General features: G+C 36.8%; 1 protein-coding gene across 2 annotated transcripts in view; it reads left to right on the forward strand.

The window, feature by feature from the left end:
- The first annotated feature begins 8,919 nt into the window (after positions 1-8,919).
- kank3 (KN motif and ankyrin repeat domains 3) overlaps positions 8,920-20,582 on the forward strand; it is a 32,321-nt gene continuing 20,658 nt past the window's right edge. Inside the window, exons 1-2 of one of the 2 annotated variants that reach the window (XM_074634701.1) lie at positions 9,016-9,035; positions 9,150-9,197. The gene's annotated coding sequence lies outside the window, so the exon portion shown is untranslated. Of the gene's footprint in view, positions 9,036-9,149; positions 9,198-20,582 lie in introns of both variants that reach the window. The other variant, XM_074634700.1, reaches the window with a different exon arrangement.

The following is a 20,582-nucleotide window of genomic DNA, read 5'->3' on the forward strand; positions in this document are numbered from 1 at the left end:
AATGACGTTATCTGTAAGCACATGTATAGACGGATTTCTGATTGATGATTGTGGGATTTTCCCTCAGCAGTTAGTTATCATTTCTTTTATTGTTTTATAGTTGTTTTGAGAAAGTAATCAGGATTCTCGTCGCTTCTTCTGTTGTTCTTTTTAACATGAACTACTGCTAACTCACAAGGCATTTCTGATCTTTGTACACAAACATGAGTTTTAATACAATGTGCAATGAAAATCAAATCTCACATTAAACTTGGATATCTAATATTTAATCAAACACGGACATATGCTGATCTAATGTATTGGGTTGAAGCCTTAATACATTCTCAATTAATTCCTTTATATGTTATGTACTGCTGAAACAAGTAAATCAGCAGGAAATTATCACCCACTATTGATTATCAGTTAATCTTTTAAGTCATTTATCAAGCAAAAATGCCTAGATTGTCCTCGATCCTGTTGTCTGATTGAGTTTATCAAATGAGAGAATTTGCAGCGTTTCTCTGTTCTGTATCGTCGTAAAATGAATAAGTTTGGGTTTTGAGACTGTTGGCCGAACAAACAATATGTCGCCTCTGGGACATGTGTAGGCCTTGAAACTAATGCAAATCTGTTTATGACTTCTTCCTGTTTGGCCTCGCTTGCACTTTCCTTGAGGCCCGCAGTAAAGAAAACACGTTTTGCTGCCAGCGTCTCTGGACTTTGATTCCTACTCAGGGAACGTGATGGACAGGTATCCTCCTATCTCCATCCTGTCCGTTCCACTCGCTGCTCAGCGGGGAAATTGATTTTTTGTTCTGAGAAAGAGCTGCTGGCATTTGGCCTCCAACTCTGGTTTTCCTCTCGGTCGCTCACTGTGTACAAAGGTTTCTACAAAGTTACCATGACAGAATGATAGAAGTAAAGGGTCAAAGACACACAAATAAAGGTGTAAGATGTCACGTGTGAGCAGAGAATAGTGTAAATAGTAAAGAGAGCAATACTACTATGACTTTTTTTTCATGACATTTTTCGACATAATATACAATAACTTTTTTTTCAAAAAAATTTCAACATGTTATACTATGACTTCTTTTCATGAAATTTTATAAACATGCTATTCTATGACTTTTTTCAAAAAAAACTTCGACATGCTATATTATGACTTTTTTCATGAAATTTTTCGACATACTATACTATGACTTTTTTTCATGAAACTTTTTCGACATTCTATACTATGACTTTTATTTCATGAAATTTTATAAACATGCTATTCTATGACTTTTTTTCAAAATCATTTTTCGACATACTATACCATGACTTTTTTTCCATGAAATTTTCCGACATTTTATACTATGACTTTTTTTCATGAAATTTTATAAACATGCTATTCTATTGACTTTTTTTCATGAAATTTTATAAACATGCTATTCTATGACTTTAAAAAAAAAACTTCGACATGCTATATTATGAAATTTTTTCATGAAATTTTAGACATACTATACAATGACTTTTTTTTCATGAAATTTTTCGACATACTACTATGACTTTTTTTTCATGACATTTTTCGACATAATATACTATGACTTTTATTTTATGAAATTTTATAAACATGCTATTCTATGACTTTTTTCCATGAAATTTGTCGACATTCTATACTATGACTTTTTTTCATGAAATTTTGCAACATTCTATACTATGACTTCTTTTCATGAAATTTTATAAACATGCTATTCTATGACTTTTTTCAAAAAAAACTTCGACATGCTATATTATGACTTTTTTCATGAAATTTTTCGACATTCTATACTATGACTTTTATTTTATGAAATTTTATAAACATGCTATTCTATGACTTTTTTTCAAAACAATCTTCCACATATATCATTTTTTCATGAAATTTTAGACATACTATACAATGACTTTTTTTCAAATAATTTTTCAACATGCTATACTATGACTTTTTTTTCATGAAATTTTTCGACATGCTATACTATGACTTTTTTTCAAAATCATTTTTCGACATACTATACCATGACTTTTTTTCCATGAAATTTTCCGACATTTTATACTATGACTTTTTTTCATGAAATTTTATAAACATGCTATTCTATTGACTTTTTTTTCATGAAATTTTATAAACATGCTATTCTATGACTTTTTTAAAAAAAAACTTCGACATGCTATATTATGAAATTTTCGACATATAGAGTATTTCGAAAAAAATCATTGTATAGTATGTGGAAAAAATAAAAAAGTCATAGTATAGTATGTTGAAAAAAAAGTCATTGTATAGTACATCGAAAAAATTTTAAAAAGTCAGTCTAGTGTGTCGTAAAAAAGTCATATAATGGCATGTCGAAAAGAAAATCATATGATAGCCGCGAAATATTTGCATGCGGGTATTATGCATTTTTATGTTGTTTATTCTCCACGCCCCTAGTGTGTAAAGGCCTTTTACTTCACTAGCAGAGGCGATAAGTAGAAAGGCCAAAATTCAGATTCTCAATCTAAGTAAGCAAATTGCAGATGAATATTATTTAATTATTTGGTACAATGATGGATAAACTCTTTAAGGTTCAAGGTTCAGCTTTATTGTCATTGTACAATACAGGGTTTGCACAATGAAATGCAGTTGTAGCCCCCTCCATGCAAAACACACAGAAAATGTATAAACAAATATTCAAATATTTAAATTAGTATAGAGGATCAGGCAATTAAATAGAACATAAAAGTAGCTTTAGTAGTAGTAATAAGGAAGAAACTAAACTAATTTAATTAAAATAATATGACTGTCAATGTTTTTTCTTATGCTCACTTATTTTTGCATTTTAAGTAAATTTTTAAAAGGTACGCAGTTGCAGTAATTTGGGATTTAGCTTGCAGACGTAAAATAAGGTTTGAGAGGATGAGGATGTGTCCATGTCTCTTGGGTCTGATTTAATTCACTGTGAGTGTGAACCTCTGGACCGGATGTCAAGCCGACCTGCAGGAAAGAGAAGCCATACAATGTTTCAAAGCTTCCAACTGACTGCAGCTTCCTCCATCTGTACGGTCCATTAGAAAACTTTCATCGTGCACACTGCTCCACATTTGTCAGGGTCACTCAAGGTGTAATTTCAGTGGGCAAACAGCTTAACAGCAGCAGTCATACCAGGACACAACATTTTATGTTTTAAAGTGGCATGAAAACTGTGGCCGGATTTTGTACATTTATTTACTGGAAGTAAAAATAAAAATACCACTATTAAAAAATAAACTTTTCCCTGTTAAAGTACAGAGGTAGTAGCAAAATGTACTTAAGTACTACTTCAATACTTACTAATAACTATTAAATATGTTATGAAGTAATAATGGGATAGTTCAGTGTTTTTTCATAATCTGCTACTAAAATGATAAAAACAAAATCTAAAAAATTCATGCATGTGTTCATTATTTGCATTTAAAAACCTCATACATTTAAAAAGATGCTTGGAATTTAAATTTGGTTATTTTATAAAGGCTTTAAATAATTTTTTGTTAATAAATTTGCTATTGTTGTGTCTACCTATTATCTTTTATGTATTTGTCTCCTGCTTTAACATTTACTGTTTCTTTAGAGGTGTTAAATGCGAGATTAGGAGCATTTCTATTGCCTCTGCACGGCTCTCAACAGGGCGGCGGCTGAGCCAGCGGCTCGCAGCTAACGGTGCTGACAGAGCTAACAGTGTTTACCTGAGGGGGAACCGGAGGATGGGCGTTACGCTTCCACACCGGCGCTGTCAGTCGGGACAGCGTTATCAGCTGTAACCGCTGTATGAGAGCAGTGCAGAGTGGTGGCACATGAGCTAGCCAGTGGGGCACGCTCACATGCACGAAAAGCATGCGCGACCGCCGGCCGCAAACTCATTCTCATTCTCTGCTCAGACATTACTCCACAATATCTTTACATAACAGATAGTTGTTTGCTGCCATATTAATGCTCTGGATATCTTATAGAGCCCCTTTAAAGCTGCAATCATTCTGGCCATGTGGGGGCAGCAGAACAAGCTGGAAACACAACACCTGATATATTATCTCCTTATAAAGACCTTCTGTAAAATGTTTCAACAAACAATTGCTTGTTTAAGCATTCAGCCACAGAGCAACATTATCATTCATTTAAAGTTGTGTTTCTGGCCAATATTTATTCTACTCTTAGCTGTGTTTAGTTCACCAACTCCTGAGGGAAATATCTGGCTCTGTACAATCACTCTTCCTGTCCTGTCTCTGGCTGTGCGTGGTGTTTTGACAACGTCATCTTGATCAAAGTTTCTGCCAGGTCATGGCGACATGCCAATCACTGCATTGTTCCTCTGGTCCGCGGAGAGCCGAGCTTTCCTGTCTGACGACTCTTCAGAATAAAACACCCGTATACTGGGGTGTATTTTATTCACATTACTTCTTTTGTAACAGCAAGATAAAAAAAGAAAAGCTGGTCATCAGTTGAATTGATGTGAATACAAATCATCACGGCTTTTGTTTCTCATTACTTACTTAAAGGTGCTAAATGCGAGATTGGGAGCATTACTATTGCCTCTGCACAGCTCTCAACATGGCAACAGCTGAGCTGGCAGCTCGTAGCTAACGGTGCTAACAGTGCTAATAGTGAAAACAACAGCAAACACTGCTGACGGAGCAGTTTTAACCAGCGGGGAACCAGAGGGTGGGTGCTATGCTTCTGCAACGATATCAGCTGTAACCGCCGTATGAGAGCAGTACAGGGTGACGTCTGTGAGCTAGCCAATGGTGCACGTTCACATGCACTAAAAGCATGCACGGCCGGCCCGGCTATGTCAACAAAGCGCGGAGAAGCTCGGATTACAACACAGTGGGAGAGCGACTTCATTCTGAGCTCAGGTAGACATTACTCTTCTTGCAAATAGTTGTTTGCTGCTATATTAATGCTCTGGAGAGAGCACCTTTAAAATCCAGCAAGAGTTAAAGACATTTTGCTTTTGTGGCACTGAAAAGTTCAAACTAAAATCAGAAGAAGAATACGGAGTCAATTGAAACAATATGAACCCTTATTTAAAAAAAAAAAAAAAAATTACTCAAGTTTCACTTACAAACTTTTTCTGAAGCTTTCAATCTTGTGTCACAGTGGAGTTTGTTTCAGTCATGTGATAACAGGTGGTAGCATAACACCTTTTGCCTTAGTTTGAGGGAAAAAAAGTCCACTAACTATTTTTTTCCTAGCTTTCAATCACATCTCATGGGCTTCCTCAGCATATAGAGCGTCCGTCATGTGATAACAGCTGGTATTATAACCAATTTTTCTTTTCAAAGGCGGTCTTTGGCATTGGATGTGAACGGACTTGTTGATCAAACTCAATCCACCGAGGAAGACATTGAGGAAGAACATGAGATCTGGTTGAAAGCTCATAAAAAAGCTAGCAAGTGGACCTTGAGTTCAGATTATTTTTTTCCGAGGTCAATATGAACCCGATATTAACCTTCACTCCGAACAAAAATAAGACAGACCTAATAAATCCTTTAAATCTAAAGAAATGTTGATATAGTTAGTATATAAACTGGGAGATGTGAACCGAACATGAGTCTTATTAAATGCCTTTAAAAGTAAAAAGAAACAGCCTCAGCCAGAGGCAGTGGAAACTAAAACTAAATAAAAACATCTCTAGTTGTTTCCCAGAGCAACAGATACAAAGCAGATGCTCGACAGTTTAACTTCACAGCAGCATAATACAGTTATTGTTTATAGATCAGTTTTAGATTTCTAATTCTAATAACGTTTTGACTACATTTACTGTCTGTAACAAAAGTCAGTGGTGGAAGAATAGCCTAATATCTTTTACATAAAAGATGATGACTGATGATGACACCTACAGTAAGCAGCATTTCACTGTTACAGCTGGTGGGGGTGGAGCACATTTAGCCACTTTATATACTTTACTTCAGATAAATGTAGTGAAGTAATAACAATAGTTCCCTCTGAAATGTAGAAGTATAAACTATTAAATTGAAAGTACCTCAAAATTGCACTTCAGTAAATGTACTTACTTTCCAGCACTGTTAGAGAGTAATTTGTGTGTACTATCTATCATATATCTATCAATACCCACCACCCTCTTCACAGCACACTCACTCAGCAGAGGAGTAGTATATTTATAATTTATAATATTTATATATAATCTAGTATATTCAGTGGCAGGCTGCTGTCTCAGTCCTGCTCAACGGACAGACTGACTATTACTGACTATTAGGCAGACACACTGCCTCTCTGCTGCCACACATGCTCAGTGTGGCGGCCACTAGGCTGCTGGCTGCTGATCACTGGCTATGTTAGCCATAGCACTGATGCTATTTGTATTTGTATTCGCATTATTGTTTGTGTAGTTTACATTGTTTACATATTTAAAGTGTTATTTACATAAATGGAAATTTAGGGTTAGGGTTTGAGACAGCCACTTCCCAATAGAAAGTACCCTATAAATTATGATTTTGTTTATATTTAGCTTATTACTATCTCATTCAATGCATTGGGTTTAAATAGATCATAACACAATCTTACTAAATATCATAAATATTTTATTTTATTTTACTTCATTCTATTAGATTTTATTCCATTTTATCTATCTATATCTATCTATCTATCTATCTATTCATCCATCCATCTATCGTAGTGTTGGTTTCCTGTTCATAAATCCTGACTGCCTTCAGTCTGAAAGACAACAGCGTCCTCAGCTGCTCAGTGGAAGATAATGTAGTTTCTGATACTTTATTATTGTAGGCTCAGCTGTTTATTTCCATATTATCAAGTACATTTTTGTCTGTAACTGTGACTAAAACATTTTTTTTTTAATTGTGAGAGCGCTGGTTTGATGAAACACAATGTTATTATATATTTAGACTAAACTATTATATATATGTGCTGAACTAAACTTTGACTAAACTGATGAACAAGCCCCGCCCCCTCTGTCGTCACCAGCCAGACGTTCTGGAACTCGTTCCTCATTGGAGGACTTAGCTGTCTGTCATTGAGTCCTCGGAGCTGTAATCAGCAGCTAACTGAAGAAAGCTTGTCAGAGTCAGCAGTTAGACAGGAAGTGACCGGATCAGACAAGATTCTGCCTTCATAATAAAAGCACAGAATGGGTAAATTGAAAGATATGCTAAAATGTAGTCTATTATGGTTTAAACAAAAATACTTTACATACACAATTTGTCTTGTTGTCATATTATATATATATGTTATATGTATATTTGTTTTTGTATTCTGGGGGTATCGTTCCTATGCAGAGGGTAGTTTAGTTTATTTATTGACTACACTGAGGGCGTTTTATATTTTAATAATTGATTTATTTATTATGTTGAGTTGAATGTGCTACTTATTTTGTACTGTAATTACCTTATGTCTTTTCTACCTTTTTTCTTTTCTTAAAGCTGACTCGGTGTAAACTGCTCAGAATTCCAATGTACTTATAGGTGCAAATGGCAAATAAAACTCTTGAATCTTGAATCTTGAATGTCATTGCCCTGTTTGTCTTGGCCTAAAACAGCCTAAAAATACTACTACATTACTGGCCATGTAGTTAAAGGACGATGCATAATTAATTTTTAGATAGATAGATAGATACTTGATCGATCCCGAAGGAAATTTAGGCATCCAGTAGCTTAAACAACACATCCAACACCAGTACACCTTAAAATGAAATAAAAATCCAATAGAATAAAGTAAAATGAAAATAAGATAGCATAAGTACAGCAGTGAAGTGACAGTGTGCCAATGGTAGTGCAAATAGTGCAAGAGTACTGAATAAAGTAGTGTTAAAATTAATTTATTTTGAATGTAGTTATTTTGCACTAACCACATAATGGTTGTTTGTGTTTGCAATTAGGTACATTCGTGGAATGTAATTAGCAATGTGCAATACTCTTGGCACATTATACTATTTATACTTTATTCTTTTATCTCTTCTTGTTTTTATTCTTGTATTTATTGTTTTTATTTCAAATATTTGTATTCTTGTACTTTTATTGATCTTGCACCTCCCCATATGCCACCTACTGTGTTCCCTCTGTCATTGATGATTGTGCAGTATGAATGTGTATATGTCCCGGTGGACTGCAGAAACTGAATTGCCCTTCAGGGATAAATAAAGCTATCTGTATCTGTGTAATGTATGTTTTATGTATTCTTAATTGATCCTACAGTCCAGGCAACAACAGAGCGCTCCAGGGATGACGTATTTTTGTAGGCCAACCAGGAAGTTAGCATCGTCCTGGTTCCCTACACAAAACGCCAATGGGATTTTAGGATTAAAGGTAATAATTATAGTTAGAATAATTATAAATAATAATAATTATAGTCTGCAAAATTATGGAAAAATTTAATTAGAGTATATGTATGGCTCAATAAGGAAGCTAGTTAATAATTAATAATTGATTTATGGAGAAGGGGTGGGATTAAATAAGTTTATACTTCTTCTCACTCCTTTTCGAATATGTAAATCAAGGCATCAAAGTGTTTGACAATTTGTTTTTCTTATGCTTTTCATTGTATGTAAATACTACTTGTTTCTGACTGTCTACTTGTTGGTATGATCATTTTCTTTTTCTTTATTTTTTCTTTTTCTTTATTTTTTGTATTCTACATGTTTGAAATAAATTTTGAAATGAAAGTATTTCAGAAAATTATTAACAAATACAAATAGTGCAAAAGATTAAATACTGCGTAAAGTACTAGATTACTTTAGTGGTTATGTACAGTATGCATGTATACAGTATATGCAGGATTTTATTTTGATTGATAGAAAGTTAAACTAATAGATTTCATATCAACCCCCACAAAAAAAAACAACAACAACAAACAAAACAAAACAATAAAAATAATGCAACCGCCTTCAGCACTGCAGTATTATTTTGAAATCCCAAACCGGAAACACATGTTATATATTTTGTAACTTTGTAACAGTCAGAGGGGTAGGAGGTTTTTTTCATCTTCTCCTCCCAAACTTTTCTTACCTTCTCCCGAAAGTCATGACAAGTCTCAGTGAGACTGGACGGAGAGAAGCCAGAAGGTAAGACACACATGATACTGATACTTATTGATTAGCTGATTGATTATTGCCTGACTGATCGACTCCCTGAGCTAACAACAAAACCATTTACACCACATGTGTTTTAATAATCAGCTGCCTCAAAGTGGTGAATTATTGATCTCAACCATCTCTGCAACGCATGTAAGAAATACTTTAATATCTTTATTAGATAATTGTTGTCTGCTGTAAATCTGTGTTGTTGATGCTCCTGTATATCTCCAGGACTTTGTGTCCTACTATGTGTTTATCTTATTGTGCTTTATAGTGTTTTAAACTTCCATGAATGTCACCAAAATCCTTTAATATCTCAATAGAGACATATGATTTCTATCTGTAAAGTCATAGGCCTACCCTATATGTCAATTTAGGCTTTTTATAGCCCTAAAAAGTGACTTATATTATTGTTACTACAGTCTTCAATTTGTTATGGATTTTCTTTATCATATACCCTAATATTTTGAACCTATAAATCTCTCAAACATAATATTTTTCACTACTTTTTGAAGGAATCGCTCAACCAAAGGTCCTTTTCTATACTTAAAATGTAACTAGTCTGTCTAAAAACTGGTGTTTTGGGATGTCCTATAGTCTGAGAGGTATAATGATTTCAGATATTGATATTCTCAACAGATATAGATGAAGCGTTATTGTGCCTTTGTGATCATATTTGTGTTGTTGTTGCTCCACAAATAAGTGCATATTTAAGAAGCATCTTAAAACCCTTTTTGTTTCCCTTTGATTTTATACCTTGTTTATTTTGTGGTTTGTACAACTCCACTTGAATTCTTGTCTCTTTTATCTCTCTCTCCAACTCCCTTTTCTTTCTTCCATAAAGCACTGTTGTTTTGGAAAGTGCTTCGTAAATAGTTTGTTTACTAGTTGATAGAGCAAATATAGAAGAAATATCTCCCAGATGCTGTTGTGGGTGAGGCTGCTACATGGGATGGAAATCCCCCCTCCACATCCTCTATTGTCAGAAGTGTTGAAGCCTGGTTGGTAGAGACCCAAAACAGAGCTAAAAGAGTTCATATTGGACATGTATTCATCGGGTTGATATAAACACAACTCTGTAACTATTGGAGTTGTAAAAAAGCAGCTATTTGCTAACAAGCTCAAAATATAAACTTAAAAAAGTGATGACATGTCAATGTTGTGTTCGCAACCTGTTTCCGTTGCCCCATAAGTGGCCACAACAAGTTGGTTATTGAAGGTTTAACCATTGTTAAACTATAGCCATATTGTAGCTGTCACATGCAGATACTGTAGAACAAAATCATTTAAAAATAGATTGGCGTTGGATGTTAAAGAAGGTAATAGAGCGCTACAGGAATGAGTCCTAAAACCCGGAAATTAGTTAGTATTTTAGCACTTCCTGTTCCCTCGTCTTGAAGTCATTGGGTTTTTAGTTATATGCCTGAAATAAGATCAGTGGTTAACTCAAGCTTAAGAGATTTTAGCGTTTTTTTTCTACGACATAAAATACATCAATAAATACTAATTGTGTCCTTAAAAAGGCGGCTACTAACAAGTGGCTAAATGAGACTAAACGTCATCACACCGACTCGTCCGCCTTTACAGCCTTGTTGTTTATACTCACGCTCATGCAACCATGGTGTAGTTTGTTTATAGCCTAACGTTAGCTTTTTACTTCTGGCGATTGCATTCACACTTCAAAAATCATAAAGAGGTGTTAATTTGTGAAGATTATCTTGCTGAACAAAATGTGTAAATATGATAAACGTTTGATTGCCACAGAGCTTATTTTCTGCAATAATCCAAAAACCACTGGAAAAATCCCATTGGCTTTTTGCTGGCCTACAAAAATGCGTCATCCCTGCAGCACTCTATCACAACCTCAGATTACAGGGGTTTTAAGAGTTTGATTTTAACTACAAGTTTGATTGCGCGTCCAGTTTGATGGTTGATGGTTGCTACTGGTTACGGAGAGCGTTTCTGGCTCAAGTAATTTGTTTCTTGTTCCTGAGTGAGGTTGAATTTGATAGTAACCATTGAGAAAGCGGGGAATCTATTGACTGGTTTGGGAATAAGCGTGAAGAATATAGAACAATCTGATTGGATAAAAGCTAAAGGGAAAAAATGAATGTTTATTTATTTTAGTTAGGAATCCAGATGCGGTGACCTTTTTGCTGAACTTCCATTTTAGTGTCTTCTTGTAAAATGTAACAGAAATGAAATCTAAATACGCAGTTTTAAATGGCTACTGTCTTCTTAACTGTAATTTGTCATTTTCAGATGGAGGTTGTGTCTTAATGTTGCTTTTGAAATATAACTAAGGCAAAGAAATTTCCTAACTTGATAACCACGAGACAATTTGCTGCACGAGGATGACTTGAGTATGCAGAAACTTTAAATTAGTTTTTATCTCTCAACAACTTTGTGACCCGGGGGTAAAGTGTTTTTCTGCAACAGGACTCTGGGGTTTGACTTACTGCTGTCGCCTCAAAAATAGATTCACTGTAAGTTTAGTTGGAGGTGTCGGGAGGTCAGTGTTACACTCTGATACTAGTCTGGATATTTACTCTACTGGTCCTGATTTTTTTTTCTTTTATACAAACTTCATTAATTCATGTGCTCTCATGTTGTTTACACCTAAAATCAGAAGGACAGTTTATTAAATTAAAACTGAATTCAATTTGGGTGTGTGCTCATACTCATAAGCTTGATAAGATGCATGCTGTCGTATTTTTAGCTCTATTACGAGTGGTTTTAATTTTAGCGCCTCCAGACTGTGAGGTACTCCTGCAGTGACATGATGGGCGAAGAGAAGGCTGGACTCACCAGCGTTAAAGTGACAGCATACTACAGTCAGAATCAAAATTGGCATTTTTTCACAGGTAATCTGGTGAGTTTGCAATCCAAAAGAACCCCTGTATTAATATTTAATCGCTGCTGTGTGCACAGGCAGTTTTACAGTCTCATTCACCATCTTCATTTACAATTTTACTTCAGTAACGGCCTGTGTTGTTTTGGATTTCGTTTTTTTGCATTATTATCTCCGACCTTTACTGTGTGAACGCCACTTCTTGGTGAGGACGGACAGCCCTCTGGTTGCATTTGCAGCCTTTGAGAATCCGTCAAATTCTATTTTTATATTACCGTGCTCATAACCTTTTCCTGTTTGGTCTTTGCAGACAAACCAGGTTGTTAAACATGAATTTACTGACTTCCCCTCACTGCAGTAGAAACACAGCGTTCATGTTGGTTTGCATGTATTTGATTGGCCAATACAGGATTTTACCAGATGACACTGCCTTGTTTTGCTGGTGTCGCCGGCAGTGGTGGACAGTAACTAAGTACATTTACTAAAGCACTGTACTTACTTACTTGTACTCCTACTTTACTTGAGTATTTCTATTTTATGCTACTTTATACTTCAGGAAGGAAATATTGTAATACGACTAAATGTATTCAACAGCTTTAGTTAGTGGTGAGTTTTCATATTAAAATTTGACATAGAAACAAGTTTATAAAGTGTTGTTATAGATTTAAGTACCTAACAGTATAGAAATTAGTTAAAATTAGGTAGCCTGCAGCTCAAAGATGACACGGCCAGAGTCGGAGATGACGGAGAAACAACAGCACTGGAAAATCCTCCTGCTTCCCCGAGTCACCGGTGTGGCCACATTTTGCCTTCTCTGTGAGTTATGTAAACAAAGAACATATCGCTGACCGTATAACTACAGAGACTACAACAACCAAAGAAAACCGTTTGCCGATTTCAGCCACGGTCGCGTTATCGCCACTTAAAAGTGATTGTGTGTCTACATCGCTTTGTACTGTAAAGTGGAGTTTACGCTCGCTGTAGTGTAAAGCATGTCGCCGTCGATAGGGACGTTGTGCCTTGTAAACTCTGAGAAACTGTAGCTGGTGTTGTAAAGTACCCTCTCCCTTCAGTGGATCTTTTTTTTTGCTGAAAGTGTAAATGACAGTTGTCAGGGCATAAAACCAATTATCTGTTGATCTTTACGAATCAAGACTCCATATTGTAACAATGGCATGTTTAAATCGAAAATCGAATTGGAACATGACCTTAAAATCAAATATCGAATCATGGATTTGGAGAATCATGACATCTCTAATAATATAACTCACGGGGGCGATTTCGTTTTTTTCACGCATCAGATCAAGGAGGAATTTTGAGCCTGTTGTTTATTTGTTATTAAAGCTGATAGTCGTTGATTAAAATCACATAAATAATACCAGGAAATGAATGAATTCTCTGCTCAGAGAAAGTCTGTGGTTTGTTTACCTTTTTAAAGTTCAGCTTTCTAAGCTTTTTTTTTTCCCTTCTGAGGCAGCAATGTTTTAAGTGTCGGAGCTGTGTGGAACCCGATAGCAGGATGTGTTCATCATAATTAGCAGGCATCCAGGCTTTGAAAATGGAAATTACCACTTCCAGTTTCATGCCAGATCCTCTGATTGGAGTGGCTTTCCAAATTGTCCTTGAAAGGAGGAGAAGCTCTTCAGAAGCCCAGTGTGTTTGAAAGAAGCAGCTGCGAGTTTCTACCCGTGGTTTTAGTTTTTACGAGGTATAAAAGAAATCCTTGTCTGTTGATTTTTGTAGCATGAGACCATGTACAACAATTTTAAAACAATGGCTCCAGAGTTGGCTTCAAGCTGGACAGGAAGTACAGAGCTTTAACAATACAAGAACACACAGCTGTACACAGCAGAACGTAATAAATAGGAATTACACAAATATTTCTTAGTAAAACAAAGGCAGTTGTGTCATTTTAGTTCTTTGTAGCTGGTAGACACTTTAATATTCACAAGAGTTTTTCGTGATGTTATTTGCCCCGTTAGTCTCGAGGTCTTATGAAACTCAAGAAAACAATTTAGGTGCTTTTCAAAAAGATTTTTAGCAGATTGAGTTTGAATTTAATTGTTATCTTGAGATATTGGACAGGTTTCAAATCGTCTCAAGATGACAGATTTGTGTTTTTTCCGGAAATGTGACTTAATTTAACAATTCAGTTGTCTGATTATTTTCATCATGAAGCCCTTCCTCTTGGCCTTTTTAAAATAAATTCAATCAACTCTGTTCTTTTGACGTCTATGTAAGTCTGTCTAGTCATTAAACTTGAACAGACTTTCTGAGTAAAATGAGACACTGGAAAACTCAATTATCTTGAGGAAAAAAAAAGAAAAGAGATTTCCGTTGTGATCATGAGAAAATAGTTTGATCGTTTGAGATAACTTGTGATAAGGACCTTTTTAAAATGAATGAGCAGAATCACATTCATTATATCTTGAGGTAATACGAGTGAGTGGTGGTGACAGGAACACAACAGATGTGGAAGTCCAGATAATTAAATACTTAAGTCATGATCTCAAGATAACAGACCACCCTTGTGTGTGCAACATCATGAACAGTTTAGTAAAAACTTAAAAGGTTATTAGAGGACAAGGCTGCGGATGTTCTTTAGTTATTATCAAAACCAGCAACTTCCCGACTTCCCTACCCTGTCTGCCCCAAACCCCAATGGTTCCCACTAAATAAATCTTCAAAAAAAGGTCAAAAATATATAGTTTCCTTTTTGAAAAAGGCTATAATAAAAAGGAAATAATTACCTTAAACAGCTGGGCACTGTAGTTTTTAACCAACTTTATTCAAACAGGTGTGAATAGTGCAAATGGTGCCTTCAAATGAAACTGGTGTTACTTAGTTAGGTTTAGTTAAAAACATGATTTGGCTTAAAATGACTACAACATTGAGACAAAAAAATGCAACAAAACTACTTAGTTAGGTTTAGGCGACAAAACTACTTAGTTAGGTTTAGTAAAAAAAACTCATGGTATGCTTTCAAAATGACTACATAAGTGAACATTGACTTTTAGTTCAGTCTCCTGAGGGAAAGTCCATTGTTTGTTTGACCTATCCACCACCGCTCCCACCCACCCTTTGGGGACTTTCTCGCTGTTTATACTCGTTATTAGACCGATAACGTTATTATACCACGTAACTTTCCTAATGGTCGCTCAATATACCACGTCACCTGCTCTGCACGTTGCTCGTTGTACTATGTCACTCGTGGCCGTCCGCGGACTATTTGTGATATGTCAAAGACAAATGTAATATGCGACAAAATACGTTTCCCTCCAAACCTAATTGAGAATGCAGTTTAGTTGTATGGAAACATAATTTTTAGGAGACGGGGCTGGATTAAGATGCATCAGGTTTTGCCTACACAGACTACTCTTTAGTGGGATCAATTCATTGTTGGTTTTGGTCTTTTCACAGGATTTGTTTACATAAAGATGAAAATACAGAATATCGCCAGATTTATCCTTTAAAATGTTGCAAATTGCTGTAAATGAAGTAACAACCAGTCATGCTTTCTGATTAATGTAAAACAAATAGTAAAACAAAACAAGACTATATAGTATGAATTTCTAGGATTGTCAGTGAGTGTCTACGGCTGTGGTCTAAATCCTCTGCTATCTCCACTGCCTGAGAAACACTGAATGAAAAACACTGGGCTAAAAATACCCTCGTTAACTCAAGTACTTGGGCAGAGCTTGGGAAAGAGGCACTAATCAAACTGTGTGCACAAACATCAGGGTGGGAAAATGCCAAACTAACCAATCACTGCTGCATTTTGATTCATCTGGTGAATTTGTTTAGTCTACCAGACACTCATCATGATTCACAGTTTTCAATGGCGGCTTCTCAGATGGTTCTGTGTAACAAACCATCTGACAGCAGTCAGGCTAGACTGGTTCAACTCTTGTGGTTTGAGCACCATGAAGGTCAGACTGTCGCTCTGCCTCAGCTGACCACTTCTCTCTGTGGAGGAACCAAACCACGACTGCTTTTAGAAACACTTTCTGCATGTCACTGTGATGCCACAAAACCTTTTGGACCCAATTTTTCCTTTTTGGATCAAACAATGAATGTTTTTGTGTGCTACTGAAGAGAGTGAAGTTTAGTTTGTGGTTGAACTCAAACTTTCTCTGACGCCGTCTCAAGATTTTGAATGTGATGGCTGTGACAACGTCTCTGAGGACAAAGTGAGAGTGAGGGCTTGAACTCCAGAGATCAGAGATCACCTCTGTTCACTGGCTCATAATGGAAGAAACGTTGTGTTTAGCACTCTGGAAAAGCACCTCTGCCCTATGAAGTCATATAAAGAGGCTGAACAGCACTGACATGTTCAGTTCCCACTGCAGCCACACAAGATGAAAACAAGAAAGAAGAGATAAAAAGCCGACGGAACATAAAAATTAGTTTTAAAAAGAAAGGCAGGAATATAAAGAAGAATAAAATTGGATTACAAAGATTGTTTTCACCTCGTGTGGTTGCAGTGGGAAAGGTCAGACGGTTCATTGGAGTCTGAACTAAAGAGCTAAAAAAGGACAAATTGATTATCCCTGTGGAGCCAGAGGTACTTTACACAACTTGACAACCTGAAAGTGAGTTGTTATTGCTTACAACCCCTCTATGAAGCATTAGTACATTATTTTGTAATAAATTTGATAAGTAACGTAACAGACGAAGCAACAGAAGAAGGGCAAGTAAAAGCCAAATTTTATGAAAGGAGTCTCTTTTGCAATTTGGGTGAGATTACTCTGCAGATTGTCTCGGCGATGGCTGCATGGCATCGATATGTTCAATTACGTTTCGTAATGCCTGGCAGACATCAGATTGCCCCTCAGGAGTAATGAGCAGCCCAAATTTGAGAAGCTAACTGAATCAGTGCCTGATGGAAAACTGAATTAGAGCCCACAAAACATGTATTTTCCACAGCAGCAGCTCCACGGTGATGAAGGGATGTTCGCAGGAGCTTTGGGAGACATTTCAAAGCCCTACGTACACCTTGTCATTACCCCGACGCTCTCCATCAAAGAGATGCTGAACTGGTATAATTTCCACCAGTGAAGGAAATAACATGATATACACATATTTCAGTTGTTTTTGAGCAGAAAGCTGCTAACATCTGGTCCTGTTCTGTAGTTATGAGAATCAAACATCTGGAGACTCCAGTTGCTACCGTTGTGAAAGAGACAAATGGGTCAAGGTCTTAAACAGAAATCTGTGGACCTGATATCTAGGTCAACTCGGAGAGACTTTTAGAGATGCAATAAGCTGGTTTATTTTACTTATTTGCTTGGCTAGAAAACAAAGAGCTGAAGTGATTAGAGGAAAAGGAAATGGGCGGAAAGAGACACAATTTGTAGATGGAAAATTCAGTTCTTTTCTTGTGCAGTTAAAAAGCAGCTTCAACAAAGGTTCAGTTTGTCATGTTGGGAAAACAGGCCTGGATAGTTTGTGTCTCACCACGGAGGGAAAACAAGGTGTTTTTAGTCCAAAATGCAGCATGACATCAGAGCTGGAAACTGACTAATTGGGGAAAACTCGATTTGTGAGAGCACTGTTTAGTTTCAGGGAGGAGGGGGGAGCAGCCGTGAAGCCTCGGACCGCCTCAGTCTCAGCTGACTGGATGCTGCTGCTGCTGCTGCTGCTGCTGGGATACAAACTGTACAGCTCTGCAAACCGATGCTAACATCATTGTTTCCAGAAAGAAACATATAATGTTGCTATTCCAAGAATTCATTCATGTCCAGTCAGGTCATTTGGTTCTGTGGTCGTCCATGTTTGAATCTTTACTGGATGAAAAACCACAATGCAGTTCAGTTCAGTTTCACAACAGCAACAAAAGTTGTTACTGGCACGAGAGAATCTACCGAAATACTTTTACAATTGTAAGTGAGGGACAGGAACACAAAGTGCGATTTTTGTACTAAGAGGACTGAAGCTTTGGAAGATACCAACTTGATTTGACAAACTCAGACTAGGGATGCACCGATACCGGATCAGATATCGGGCCGATACTGACTCAGATAGCTGGACCGGATATCGGTGACAATGGGGCCCATCTATTAAATTAAATTTTATGTTTGTATACTATATATATTATACTGGAATTTGAATTTTTTGCTGCATTTAAAAGGTTTTGAAGATGTTTGTGCCAAGTTTTTGGTGTACGATTTATTTTTTTAATAATAAATAACAATTCAATATCTGTATATTATTACATTTTGTTTTACAAAGTTAGAAAAGCAATTTTTAAGTCAAGCCTGATGTTTCCTTACACATAAAAGAATGATCCCAGTCACTTCCACACAGTGAGGCATACAGCTTATAAATTAAACACTGGTATCTGATTGGTACTCAGTATCGGCCGATACCCAAAGCCCAGGTATTGCTATCGCTATCGGGACTGAAAAAGATCGGTGCATCCCTAACTCGGACTACTGAAGCCTCAGATATCAGATGAACGATGGAACGTGTTTTCGATCAGAACAAGGACTACGGATTTTGCCTCCATCTCAGCAATCGGTACCTCTTTCAATGTATTAACATAGACTTGTAAATGTGCACATTGATAAATGTAGAATATAAAATAGATGAGGCTTCAGGTGTGTTGTGGGAGTTGTGGTAGCCTGAACTGATCCTGTTGTCATCTGCCACATTTGTTTGTGATGTTCCGCTGTGGTGTGCACGAACCCACAAAATCAGTTCTTATGAATTTCTGTGCACATTTTTTGAAGGAGGACCGTGCTCGGTGTGAAATGGCTTTTTTCCCCAGTGACTTTATTAAATTCACTTTGTGACATTTTGTGACCTGGACACAGTCGGGAACAGGCATGGAGTGTAGAGCAGAAGGGGCGTCTGGTGTGGAGAAAACAACGAGGCTTCATAGAACTTCTTGAAAACAGCATTGCCACCAAACGGGCATAAAGCCTCATTGTGGAGGCTGAATGTGCCTGATTGTGTTTGCTGGAGAATCTGGAAGGAAGAGGGAGGAGACGCAGGACGCATGTGATGTTTGAAGTCAACCTGACTTGTTATAAAAGAAGATGATTTCTCTTTTTATCTGGATACAGCAGGACTAACAAGATGTTAGAGATGTGACGTCAGAGTGTGATTTATGTTGAAGAGATGGGAGACAGAAAGTCGCGTATGTATGTTTGTATATGTATATATATAGAGGCGAGAGAGTGTTACTGTGTGACACTTAAACACTTGAGTCTTTGGCTAAAAGTGAGAACACGTTATCTAATCATCAAATCATGTGATGTCGGCCTCTCTGCTGTTGTTGGCTGCAGGATGCCACAGTGTGTGTGTGTGTGTGTCTTTGTGTGTGTGTGTGTGTGTGTGTGTGTGTGTGTGCGTCACACTGGCTCTATTTGTTCAGCTCCAAGTTTTTGCTTGTCTTCTCTCCGGTGTTTTCCTGCTGCCTTCAGGAAGCAGCTTTCAGGACAGCCTGATGGGTTTCCTGGCAGGACCCCCCCCTCCACCACCACCACCGCCACCAGTTCCTACTGGGAGACAATGGGAGGTCTCCCACAGGGGCATGAAGGGGTTATGTGTGTGTATGTGTGTGTGTGTGTGTGTGGTGATGAGGGGGATTTATTGGGGGAGTAGTGGGCTTCCCTTCAGGAAACTGCAGATTTATCCCAGCAGCAGAGAGGCCCTCCTACGTGTGTGTGCTTGTATTTCTATGTCTATTAGGCCTAAATGTCCTCACAAGGATAGAGAGATTAAGTTCCGGATTAACGTTTTTTAGGTTTAAGATTAACTGGGTCGAGAGTTGAAGTTTGTTGAAACGGACATTTGCGTCGAGATGCTGTTTCCAGTTTCAGAAAGCAACAAATGAGTCAAAGTCTTCAGTCTTGACTTTGGAAACAGCCGCGACAAAACAATCTGACCTCAAGGTCCATTTAGGATCTGTTTGGAGCTTTTTATCATATCACATGATTTTCGTTAGCAGTTGAGGATCATTTTTGCCCAGTTGTCGTGGAATCGTAGATGTTCACATTTCCATTTTTCTGACCACTTCGTGTCCATGTCGGCTTAAAAGTCCATTTATTAGCCGTTCTTCTGATGATAAAGAAGGTCATGTGATATGAGGCTGTCCGTCCTGGGAGAGGGATCCCTCCTCTGTTGCTCTTCCTGAGGTTTCTTCCAGTGTTTTCCCTTTTAAAGAGTTTGTTTGGGGAGTTTTTCCTCATCCAAAGCGAGGTTCGAAAAGGACAGATGGTGTCGTGCTGTACAGATTGTAAAGCACCCTGAGGAAAATTTGTGATATCGGGCTATATAAAATATAATTGACTCAGTTACATTAAAGAAATTGAATATTGTTATAATCAGTAACTTGTTTATGGCTTCAACTGATAACGTTCACTGCTGATTGATCCACTGATTGTTTTTTCCATTATTTGATTGGTTTAGTTTACATATTTTCAGAAAATTGTGAAGAATGCCCACCACAGTTTTCCAGTGCTCAAGCCAACTTCTTTGCTTGTTTTGACTGAATAATGGTTCAAATAATACCCCAAAATATTTGATTTACTATAATTAAAAAACTTGAAACTTTGCAGATGGAACCAGCAAATATTTAGCATGTTTGCTTAAACAATTACATATGAGAATAGTTGCCAATGAAGTCTCCTTTGATCAATTTAATTTATTAATCGTTTAAGCTTGAAAACTATTTAATT

Source organism: Sebastes fasciatus, chromosome 5 (assembly GCF_043250625.1).
Source record: "Sebastes fasciatus isolate fSebFas1 chromosome 5, fSebFas1.pri, whole genome shotgun sequence".
NCBI lineage: Eukaryota > Metazoa > Chordata > Actinopteri > Perciformes > Sebastidae > Sebastes > Sebastes fasciatus.